This window comes from Musca autumnalis, unplaced genomic scaffold (genome assembly GCF_047663935.1).
Source record: "Musca autumnalis isolate F117 unplaced genomic scaffold, ASM4766393v1 scaffold_208, whole genome shotgun sequence".
Classification (NCBI taxonomy): Eukaryota; Metazoa; Arthropoda; class Insecta; order Diptera; family Muscidae; genus Musca; species Musca autumnalis.
In genome coordinates this window covers 1-9,896 of record NW_027411765.1, presented here as the reverse complement: position 1 = coordinate 9,896, position 9,896 = coordinate 1, and positions in this window count along the sequence as shown.

Here is a 9,896-nt window from a genome sequence, read left to right as displayed (position 1 = left end):
GATATTCGTATGACTGCGACGTAAGATTTACTCTCACAAAGATCTACCACATATGCTATATCACTTCATACATGGAATGACACTCCACCATATCCGTCTTTTCAACAGCAGTGAATTGAGCTATATCCAGGAAGATTATACAACTGCATTTGGTTGCTGTAAACCATGTTTCCTGAATTGCTATCACATTTGGTGAAAGAAGAAACTATGATATGTAATATGTATAAAAATAAAAAAAAAAAATAAAATCCCTTGCAAACCATGCATCTATGAATACGAACAACAATACACGGCCCTCAGTCTCCGGCCAAACGAGGTTGCTAAGAATCCCTGGAGGTAAAACAAAAAATACTTTAAATATCGGAACATGGAATATACGAAGTCTTTATGAATCTGGCAAACTGGCAAACACGATATCTGAAATGAAGAAACTGAATATATATACTATTAGCGTGTGCGAAACTTGGTGGCCTGTGATAGGGATCCCGGATAAGTGAAAATAAATATAATTCAAATATATGCTCCCACAGCTGACAAAAGCAAAGATAAAATAGAAAACTTCTATGAAAAGATTAACGACCTACTAAAATTAACAAAACCTCACGAAATTACCATTATCCAAGGTGATTTTAATACCAAAGTTGGCAAATATATGGTCCCTGGAATTACAGGTCACTACGGTTTAGGATAAAGAAACGAAAGAGATGACAGAATTGTACAATTCTGTCAAGAATACAAAATGATTATAACTAACATACTGTTTAGCTTTCCTGCAAGACGCCTCTATACATGGAAATCACCCCTGGATAGAAAGGACAATATTATTAGAAATCAGATTGATTATATTCTTATTAATAAATGCGTCAGCTCAAGCGTAAAAAAGACTTCGACTTTTACTGACGAAAATCGGTCAGTCTATGAAAGACGGGTAGACCAACAATTATCCGGGATACCTATCACAAGAACAGAGTTTGAAACAGCCATAAAGGCATTAAAAGATAAAAAAGCATGTGGTCCAGACGAGATTCCTTCAGAATTGAATAATAAGTAATTGATGGTGATAGCGTAAACCTTCTTACGAAATTAATTCACTACGTTTACGAAACTAGAAAATATCCCAAAGATTGGCTCATATCAACTTTTATAACCATCCCTAAAAAAAGTCGTCCAAAATTCTGTAATGACTATCGACTAATTAGCCTAATGAGCCATGCACTCAAAATATTTTTGAAGATTATTCACTCCAGAATCTACATGAAATGTGAAAAGGCAATGGGGACCAGCCAGTTTGGGTCTAAAGATGGGATGGGAACCCGCGAAGCTCTATTCGCTTTACAAGCGTTAGTTCAAAAATGCCGAAATTCGCAGAAAGACGTGTTCCTATGCTTTATTGATTACGAAAAAGCATTTGACACGGTCCAACATGACAAAATGATCGAGATTTTATTGTCCATTGGAGTAGAAGAGAAGGAGGTTGAATGAATAAAAAGTTTGTACTGGCACCAAACAGCGCAAGTCAACGTCAATGGCGAACTGACCGAAAATATTAATATTTCCAGAGGTGTTAGACAAGGTTGTGTCCTGTCCCCTCTATTATTCAACATATACGCTGAACAAATATTCCAAGAATCAAAAAATTATGTCCGGAAAGGAATATATGTAAATGGAACGTTCATTAACAACATATGGTATGCCGATGACACCACTCTCATAGCCGATAATATGACAGCACTTCAAGAACTGGTTAACAGATTGACCACTTGCAGCGAAAAATATGGTCTTAAAATTAACATCAAAAAACCGAAATACTTGGTAATCAGTAAACATCATACATATGATAATGCGGCCCCATTAAAAATTAATGAAATAAATGGGGAAAGAGTCCAAAGCTTTAAATATCTTGGAGCGATAATCAACGACGAATGGGACATTTCTAAAGAACTAGCCTGCAAGATTGAAATGGCCAGAAACACATCCTTTAAATATAAAACAGTTTTTACAAGCCATAATGTAAACTTAAAAACCAAAATAAGATATATGAAAACATACAGTGGTGTGAAAAATAATAAGGACACTTCAATCCATAACCAAGATTGCATTGAAAACTGACTAAAAAAGTGAAAGTTACATTAGTTTATAAAATTTACTGTTTTCTTAAAATGTTAAGAAAAGTATTATAAAAATATTTTTATTGTTTGTAACCATATTTAATTTAACTTTTATATTTTATGCGAATTGTCGTAGTTTGGTGTGTGAAAAATAATAAGGACACTTCATGACATCTTTTAATAAGGACCAAACTTGAAAGAAATCAATGCAGGGTTTTTACTAAATAATGGTAGATAAAGTGTTTCAGTGTCATTAATACTTTGTAGACAATCCTTTGTTTTCTAAAACGGAAGCGCATCGTCTGGGCATCGAGACGACCAAATTTTGGCACTTCTCTACTGGTATCGCGTCCTACGCAACCTGTATAAGTTGCCAAAGGTCCCCATATTTTGATGGACACTTTCCCCTGCTTGATTTTTTAACTTCATTCCACAACATTTTTCAATCGGGTTCCAATCGAGGTATTATATGGGTCATTCTAACAACTTAACTTAATTATCCTGGAACACCTTTTTTCATTTTGCCGTCATTTTTGGGTCAATAAAGTTGCTGAAGACTAATTTGAGACGCACACCCCCTTCATCATACGGAAGAATTATATTTATCAAAATTTCAATGTAATCCGGTGATTTCAAAAACACTTTGAATATTTTATAGAGACCCCACAGCATAGTAAGAAAATGAGCCCCACACCATGCTGTTACCTCTGCCATATTTAGTCGCCTTCAGAGTATGTTTTGGGTTATATTATTGATTTTTAGGTCTTCAACCCTGATAAACTCCTCTATCGGAACAAAAAATATATTTGGTTTCATCAGACCAAAGAATGGTACGAAATTTTTCTTAGACCAAGCGATGTGATTTCTAGCAAACTGTATTATTTGCTGAATATTTTTATACAATACACCACTACGTGGGAAGTGTATAATTTTTCGATTAAAATGATACTTTTCTGTCACTGTGAGCTCTAATGTGGCCATCACAGAGGGTTTTAGGAGTTGTTGATGCGTCAAAATTAATATTTAAGTAGTTTTTTATTTGTAAAGATGTTGTAAAAGGATCTTTTTTAATCATCGAATAACGCAGTTATTATTACAGGTGCAATTTTTGGATTTCTGCTACGACTTTTATCTTTGAAGTTCACTTAGGTGCATCCTTCACCATTGTTTTTAAAGATTCTAAGCTTTTTCTGCAATTTTTCTGTATGAATTTCCTTCTTTATGTAAACATTTAATGATTTCTCGAGTAGCGTGATAACAACGCGTATTTTTACCCATATTTGCAAAGAAAAACAAAAAAATACCGTTAGATTTAACATTTAATTAATAGAAATTAATTCATTTTAAACTTTTACTTACAGGGAAGAATCACAAAAAATAATATCAATTTATTTTTAATAAAACGAAAAACTGTCCTTATTATTTTTCACAGCAGAAATTACGGATTTTACGAAAAATATTTGTTTTGTATAAAAACTAAACAGAAAGAAACCAAAATCGTAACTTGATTTCTTATTGCTATACATGTACATAGAGCCTCATTTCCAGCCTCTAATCCTCCTAGTTTGTTTAGTATCAAAGATAAATGTGAATAAACTGCCTGATAAAATTCTTGAACCGTTGAGTTTCCTTGAATTAGTCCTGTCATTTGGTATTCTAACGTTGATACATCTCGTTTGTCGGCGTAGTGTAAGGTAAGGCACTTGGAAATTGCTGGCCAATCTAAAGGAGTGTTGTACGACTCTAGTGCTATGTCTGCATTACCTACAATTTTATTCCTAATTATGTTCAAAATACCATAGTATTTCGGAGTACCTTTCAGATTTTCATAGATTTTTAAAATTCTTTCCACACTTTTTCTCCAGGAGTTGAACTCTCCTGGTTTTCCCGAGAATTCCCTTAGACATTTAACAATGTCAGGGATTTTGTCTAAATCTCCTATATTGCCTAAATGTTCGGTGTCGATAGATTGGTCTTCCGTGCTTGTATGAATGGCGTGCGGGTTTAACGCAGCCTGTATCTGGTTATTAACAATTTCGAGAATAAGATTTTTAAGGTCTGTCAAGTTTATTTGTCCTTCGTTCCTGTTAGGTTGTGTTGGGGGATGTGAAGGATTTGGGGGGGGGGGGAGACATTTAGGATGGGTGGTCGCACTAAATTATTGGGATTTGCCATCTTAATAAGAAGCTAATTTTGCCAAGTACAAATTTAGGATATTTCACAGAGATTTTTTCGTTTATTTTAAGATGAATCGACTATTTTCTTTTTCTTATTTTTTTCAGAGAGGACTTGAGATTGTATTAATTCAAATATATATGGTTTCTATTTCTATATCTATTATTGTAAATAGTAATTATATTTTACGATAATAACAGCAAAGTTGTCATCTTGGGACTGTGGGTATATAGTGGGTTTCGCTTCAATATCTCGGCTTCTTAGATTTCTTCCCTTCCTTCAATATTTGGCTTATTGTGGCACTGCCTCGTTTTAATATCTCGGCTTATTAGATTTCTTTTCACTTTTTAATAGTTGGCTTATTGTGGCACTGCCTCGCTTCAATGTCTCGGCTTTTTTAATATTTCGATTATTGTGGCACTTTAGATTTGTTTCCACTTTTCACACCTTTTACTTTTTAGTTTAGGTTTTTGTTTTCAATGTTTTTGTTCTTTAAAACATTTACTTTTATGCACTTTTTTTATTTTTACTTTTTAATAAAGGTTTTGCTTTTTTTTCAATGTGTTTATTTATTAGATGTTTTTTTTTAGTGTTCACTTTTTTGCACTTTTTGTACTTTTTATTGAAGGTTTTGCTTTTTCAAAGTTTTTTTTCTAATTATTAGATGTTTTCTTTTTAATGTTCACTATCATTTATTTTCACTGGCGAAGCGGCTTGCGTTCAACGCGTCCCTTTCCTTAAGTACTCGGGGGCCTCTTTCTTCACACTTTTTTTTTAATTTTGCTCGGGCGCCAGTTAGACCTACGAGAGCTTAGGTCTGAAAAAAAATTAAGATCGTCTAGATCCTAATTAAGATCTTCTAGATCTTGTAAGCGTTACTTTGTCGAAAAAGGACCGCGGACCCTTTTAAAACCGGAGTTCAATTATCAAAATTGAACTTAAGTGACACTTATCAAAAGTTTCGCCGCTCCCGAATTAAAAAAAACCGTTTGTTGATTTAAGACGACTTTATTCACTGACAGTTGGTAAAAGAGTGAAGTTAATGTTGTGTTACAATCATAAACTAGATTGCAAATATTTGCTTATTTGACATTATGATTTTCCATGAAATCATGTCACTTAGCTTTTAATAATTTGTTGTTACCAAATTCTATTAAATTTGTCTGCACGCGTCGAGCGTTGCATTGGTTGACCGGAAATTGCATTTCTTGGGTTTATTGAAATCGGACAGACGAAATGTTCTGCAAAGCAGTTTCATTGAGTTGGCTGCTTTTGCAACGGAAGTGTATTTTCTGATTTATTAAAATAGTTGATTGGAATTTAATATTTGGGGCAGATGAATGTCTGCAATGTGCTTTTGCAACGGAAGTGTATTTTCTGATTTATTAAAATAATTAATTGGAATTTAATATTTGGGGCAGATGAATGTCTGCAATGTAGTTTAATTGGAATTGAGTTTAACAGAGTATGCAACTTTATTGTTGCTGAGCTTTAGTTTTATTAGGTAAAACAACATATTATGTGTTAACTTATATAAACGATTTACTGAGTAAAGAATCACTAGAACTTTCTAATTACGCTAAATCACTAAAAATGGTTGGGCACAATTATATTTTCACGAAGGGAAGCAGGATCTTTGTTAAGAAAAGTGCCATAAATATGCAGAAGATTATACACTGGAAAGAGGATGTCGATGAAATTTTACTTGAATCTACTACCACCAACTTACATGCTTGATGATGATACGGATGACATCGATGGACAAGCCGCATTTGTATAGCCAGATCAAAGAAACTAATTCAAATTATTATCCAGTACATGTTTTATTATGTTTTTAATAATGTTAATCAATAATAATGATTAACCAATACTTTTTTGAAAATGTTGATTCATTTTCTGAAAGTTGCAAAATAAATTGTGAATACACTTTAAATATTTTATCTGTAAACATCAGAAGTATTTCGTCGATTAGTAAATTTAAGAAATTCATATTACATTTCGGCGATCGATAGAACGTAGTAATTTTTACAAAATTTATTGCAAAATTATCTACTGATATTCGTATGACTGCGACGTAAGATTTACTCTCACAAAGATCTACCACATATGCTATATCACTTCATACATGGAATGACACTCCACCATATCCGTCTTTTCAACAGCAGTGAATTGAGCTATATCCAGGAAGATTATACAACTGCATTTGGTTGCTGTAAACCATGTTTCCTGAATTGCTATCACATTTGGTGAAAGAAGAAACTATGATATGTAATATGTATAAAAATAAAAAAAAAAAAATAAAATCCCTTGCAAACCATGCATCTATGAATACGAACAACAATACACGGCCCTCAGTCTCCGGCCAAACGAGGTTGCTAAGAATCCCTGGAGGTAAAACAAAAAATACTTTAAATATCGGAACATGGAATATACGAAGTCTTTATGAATCTGGCAAACTGGCAAACACGATATCTGAAATGAAGAAACTGAATATATATACTATTAGCGTGTGCGAAACTTGGTGGCCTGTGATAGGGATCCCGGATAAGTGAAAATAAATATAATTCAAATATATGCTCCCACAGCTGACAAAAGCAAAGATAAAATAGAAAACTTCTATGAAAAGATTAACGACCTACTAAAATTAACAAAACCTCACGAAATTACCATTATCCAAGGTGATTTTAATACCAAAGTTGGCAAATATATGGTCCCTGGAATTACAGGTCACTACGGTTTAGGATAAAGAAACGAAAGAGATGACAGAATTGTACAATTCTGTCAAGAATACAAAATGATTATAACTAACATACTGTTTAGCTTTCCTGCAAGACGCCTCTATACATGGAAATCACCCCTGGATAGAAAGGACAATATTATTAGAAATCAGATTGATTATATTCTTATTAATAAATGCGTCAGCTCAAGCGTAAAAAAGACTTCGACTTTTACTGACGAAAATCGGTCAGTCTATGAAAGACGGGTAGACCAACAATTATCCGGGATACCTATCACAAGAACAGAGTTTGAAACAGCCATAAAGGCATTAAAAGATAAAAAAGCATGTGGTCCAGACGAGATTCCTTCAGAATTGAATAATAAGTAATTGATGGTGATAGCGTAAACCTTCTTACGAAATTAATTCACTACGTTTACGAAACTAGAAAATATCCCAAAGATTGGCTCATATCAACTTTTATAACCATCCCTAAAAAAAAGTCGTCCAAAATTCTGTAATGACTATCGACTAATTAGCCTAATGAGCCATGCACTCAAAATATTTTTGAAGATTATTCACTCCAGAATCTACATGAAATGTGAAAAGGCAATGGGGACCAGCCAGTTTGGGTCTAAAGATGGGATGGGAACCCGCGAAGCTCTATTCGCTTTACAAGCGTTAGTTCAAAAATGCCGAAATTCGCAGAAAGACGTGTTCCTATGCTTTATTGATTACGAAAAAGCATTTGACACGGTCCAACATGACAAAATGATCGAGATTTTATTGTCCATTGGAGTAGAAGAGAAGGAGGTTGAATGAATAAAAAGTTTGTACTGGCACCAAACAGCGCAAGTCAACGTCAATGGCGAACTGACCGAAACTATTAATATTTCCAGAGGTGTTAGACAAGGTTGTGTCCTGTCCCCTCTATTATTCAACATATACGCTGAACAAATATTCCAAGAATCAAAAAATTATGTCCGGAAAGGAATATATGTAAATGGAACGTTCATTAACAACATATGGTATGCCGATGACACCACTCTCATAGCCGATAATATGACAGCACTTCAAGAACTGGTTAACAGATTGACCACTTGCAGCGAAAAATATGGTCTTAATATTAACATCAAAAACCGAAATACTTGGTAATCAGTAAACATCATACATATGATAATGCGGCCCCATTAAAAATTAATGAAATAAATGGGGAAAGAGTCCAAAGCTTTAAATATCTTGGAGCGATAATCAACGACGAATGGGACATTTCTAAAGAACTAGCCTGCAAGATTGAAATGGCCAGAAACACATCCTTTAAATATAAAACAGTTTTTACAAGCCATAATGTAAACTTAAAAACCAAAATAAGATATATGAAAACATACAGTGGTGTGAAAAATAATAAGGACACTTCAATCCATAACCAAGATTGCATTGAAAACTGACTAAAAAAGTGAAAGTTACATTAGTTTATAAAATTTACTGTTTTCTTAAAATGTTAAGAAAAGTATTATAAAAATATTTTTATTGTTTGTAACCATATTTAATTTAACTTTTATATTTTTATGCGAATTGTCGTAGTTTGGTGTGTGAAAAATAATAAGGACACTTCATGACATCTTTTAATAAGGACCAAACTTGAAAGAAATCAATGCAGGGTTTTTACTAAATAATGGTAGATAAAGTGTTTCAGTGTCATTAATACTTTGTAGACAATCCTTTGTTTTCTAAAACGGAAGCGCATCGTCTGGGCATCGAGACGACCAAATTTTGGCACTTCTCTACTGGTATCGCGTCCTACGCAACCTGTATAAGTTGCCAAAGGTCCCCATATTTTGATGGACACTTTCCCCTGCTTGATTTTTTAACTTCATTCCACAACATTTTTCAATCGGGTTCCAATCGAGGTATTATATGGGTCATTCTAACAACTTAACTTAATTATCCTGGAACACCTTTTTTCATTTTGCCGTCATTTTTGGGTCAATAAAGTTGCTGAAGACTAATTTGAGACGCACACCCCCTTCATCATACGGAAGAATTATATTTATCAAAATTTCAATGTAATCCGGTGATTTCAAAAACACTTTGAATATTTTATAGAGACCCCACAGCATAGTAAGAAAATGAGCCCCACACCATGCTGTTACCTCTGCCATATTTAGTCGCCTTCAGAGTATGTTTTGGGTTATATTATTGATTTTTAGGTCTTCAACCCTGATAAACTCCTCTATCGGAACAAAAAATATATTTGGTTTCATCAGACCAAAGAATGGTACGAAATTTTTCTTAGACCAAGCGATGTGATTTCTAGCAAACTGTATTATTTGCTGAATATTTTTATACAATACACCACTACGTGGGAAGTGTATAATTTTTCGATTAAAATGATACTTTTCTGTCACTGTGAGCTCTAATGTGGCCATCACAGAGGGTTTTAGGAGTTGTTGATGCGTCAAAATTAATATTTAAGTAGTTTTTTATTTGTAAAGATGTTGTAAAAGGATCTTTTTTAATCATCGAATAACGCAGTTATTATTACAGGTGCAATTTTTGGATTTCTGCTACGACTTTTATCTTTGAAGTTCACTTAGGTGCATCCTTCACCATTGTTTTTAAAGATTCTAAGCTTTTTCTGCAATTTTTCTGTATGAATTTCCTTCTTTATGTAAACATTTAATGATTTCTCGAGTAGCGTGATAACAACGCGTATTTTTACCCATATTTGCAAAGAAAAACAAAAAAATACCGTTAGATTTAACATTTAATTAATAGAAATTAATTCATTTTAAACTTTTACTTACAGGGAAGAATCACAAAAAATAATATCAATTTATTTTTAATAAAACGAAAAACTGTCCTTATTATTTTTCACAGCAGAAATTACGGATTTT